This window comes from Rutilus rutilus (assembly GCF_951802725.1).
Source record: "Rutilus rutilus genome assembly, chromosome: 8".
NCBI lineage: Eukaryota > Metazoa > Chordata > Actinopteri > Cypriniformes > Leuciscidae > Rutilus > Rutilus rutilus.
Genome location: NC_140222.1, coordinates 11,894,213 through 11,897,327, shown reverse-complemented (window position 1 = coordinate 11,897,327; position 3,115 = coordinate 11,894,213).

Sequence of the window (3,115 nt, the reverse complement as noted above, 5' to 3'; positions counted from 1 at the left end):
ATAAAGAGATCTTATTCACCTGACTGAAAGATGTGAATTTGTCATGATTTCAGTTTAATCAGAAATAACTGTGTTTATGTACATTCCACACTCTAAGCTTTTGACCTTTACTCAAGCTAACTAGCTGTTCAACTCATGAATTATGTTAGATGTTTGTATTACATGTAACAATTAAATGCTAGAATGAGAAGGTCTAGTTAGAGCTATTTCACACGTTCCTGCCCACACGGTCACGGTTCAAAAATACTATTAACTTAATTTTTGACAACTCCTTTGCATTATTAATGCAATACAGTGAACGATAACCATGTGCTGTCTCACAGTGTCTTACATTATTGTCAGTTTAGTGTTAGTGATTAATTTACAGCAAAACAAAAGATAACATATATGCTTTCATGTCCAAAAACATTATTTTTGTCTTATATTTCATAATAAACTTTACAAGCTCAGTGAAGACAGACTTGTTTTCCCTCAGTTTATTTTAGGATTGTGGGTGATTGAAGGTGCGAAGGATACATTAGATGCATCCTTCAAAACAGGCCTAATGAAGGACACGAAACGAAGGCTGCCTTTCAAGGATCCTTCAAATTGAGACAGCCTGCAGCAACGTTTGATGACGTGGCAGCCGAGATATGCAGCCTTACGTTTGAGAACACCCACAGAGACCCAGCAAGCAATTTAGCGTTTAAAAGACATCTAATAACCGTCCAAACACAGCCTAGACGTCTAGGCTAAAACAAGGCAAAATTTGGGCTGTCAGTGAAAATGTAATGGACGTCTAAACCATAGCCCAAGAATAGACCAGTCATCAATTAGATAACAAAGAAATGAAACGAGTGAAGAAATGAAACCAATTTGCTTACATGATGGGATATCATACATCTTGCAAGTTATTTTGGCAAAAACGACATGTAACCAAATTCAAGGTTTATTTTGGCTAGAGGTAGGTTACTCATAGCCGGACTATATCGGGTCTATAGTTAACCTAGATGGTGAAATGTCAATGCAATCATTTTATTTACTGGTTTGATTATTGAAGCCATGTGATTCCAGAGCACAACTGTACAGCACAAACGGTTTGCTAACAAATCCTGCAGTAGCCGTGTTTTTCCAGTGTTGAGAAACAGGAAGTATAATGTCCTCCCCGGTGACCAACATTTGAACTGCCTCCTCTCAACCTACTCAATATATTGAATTCACAATGAGCTAATGTATTGCTCACACACTCTGAGTATCATTACAGTATGAGAATGGTGTGATGTCACTGTGATCATCGCATGATCTCACGTGTTGACTGGATAAGAACACATTTACACATAGTTAACCAAATAAAAATGTATTTTCATAATGAATGACAGTTACAGTACAGCTTCAAATATGTTAATAGTCTACTGCAATAGTCAATTAAATATACAAGAAGTCTATGCAATGAACATGTTTTAATTATATTTATCAGATAGGACACAATGTTTGTTGATATGTGTATTATATGTTTTGTTATGTTATACAGTATATGTTATACGACCCCGTCGTTGCCTTTCTTTGATGATAGGGAGTTCCAAATGAGCGATTATAGTCAGCGAAGTCCACTTCAACAGATATCCTGTGCTCAGGGAGTAGGGAGCAGTGAACACTGCCTAGGTACCCTGTCAGTCAAAAAACATACTTATATTGCGGGGTGGTGCCGTGTTGGGGGATTTTAAAGGTAGGGTAGGCAATTTCAGAGCGGCTAGCAATAATATATCTAAATAATATATCTGTCACGCCCACTGGAGCCTCATCAATAGGTAAACTGTTGTTCCGGAGCAGGTTATGTTCAGAAATTGAAAGTTATTTTTGGAACTGAAAGTGGAGGTTATCCACTTATACTCTGAGTAAAATTACTCAGGTTGCATAACCTGCTTTCTGGAATGCCCTTGTTAAAAAAAAAGGTGGGGCAAGAAGATGGGAATTTTACCTGGGCACAACAGTTATAGACACAACTAGACCTAAACGGCTTTCAATTTGCTCTTATACAGAAGAACGCAATTTTAATTGTGTATTTACACAGGCAAAAGCTTTTATTTCCTCAGAATCAACATTCTGTGACTCTATGGTAAAATGAGGGTCTTTATTTTGCTCTCAGTGTGTGCATTCGTGGCTGGTAAGTGCATTTATTTGTTACAATGTTTTTTCCAGCTAATGATAATGAAACAAAAAGCATGCAGTTGGAATGTGATGCAGTTTGAATGAGTTTTAGTGATTTTTAGTAATTGCTGTTTTAAGTTTCTGAGGTTTAAGGATGAAATTGTTAAAGTATTATAGGCTACATGTTTGTGATGTTGATGTGACAAACTAAAGCATGTACAATTTAGTCCCAACCATTCATCATGAATCTTTATTAATATTTCAGAGGAACAGTCAACATAATTTGAAGCAGCATATTTGGGGGATATTCCTGGATCAGGGGAGGGAAAGCAGATTGTTTTCAATAAAAGATCTTCTAATCATCTGTTGGTTTGTGTTTCAGGTGTTTTGGCTGCTGAACAAGATGAAATAAAGACGATATCAGTCAAGGAGGGAAAATCTGTCACTTTAGATCCTGGAGTAATAAACAACACAAATGATGTGATGACATGGTATTATAATGACATTCTCATCGCTGAAATCACAGATCAGTGTAAGATCTGTACAGATGATCAGTGTACAGAGAGATTCAGAGACAGACTGAAGGTGAATCATTACACTGGATCTCTGACCATCACAGACATCGAAATCACAGATGCTGGAGTCTATAAACTGGAGAGAAACAGCAGCATCATAAAGAGATTCAATGTCACTCGTGAGTATTTAGTCAATCAACACACTTTACTGTGAAGAGTTATATTATCTATTATTTCTTGACTCCTGTATGTTTATCTGATGAGTGAATGTGTTCTGCTGTTTGTTTACATTTATTATGAATACAGACATAGTTCTGTAACTACAATCTTTATGATCTGTTCAGTTCAGTTCCCTTTCAAAAACGGTTCAGAAAAGGAAAACTCCTTTTCTCGAGAATATTAAAGCCTTTATTCTAAAACAGCCAGTATAGTGTAAAGCTATCAGCGTGCTGATTGGCTGGGCTGCGGGAACT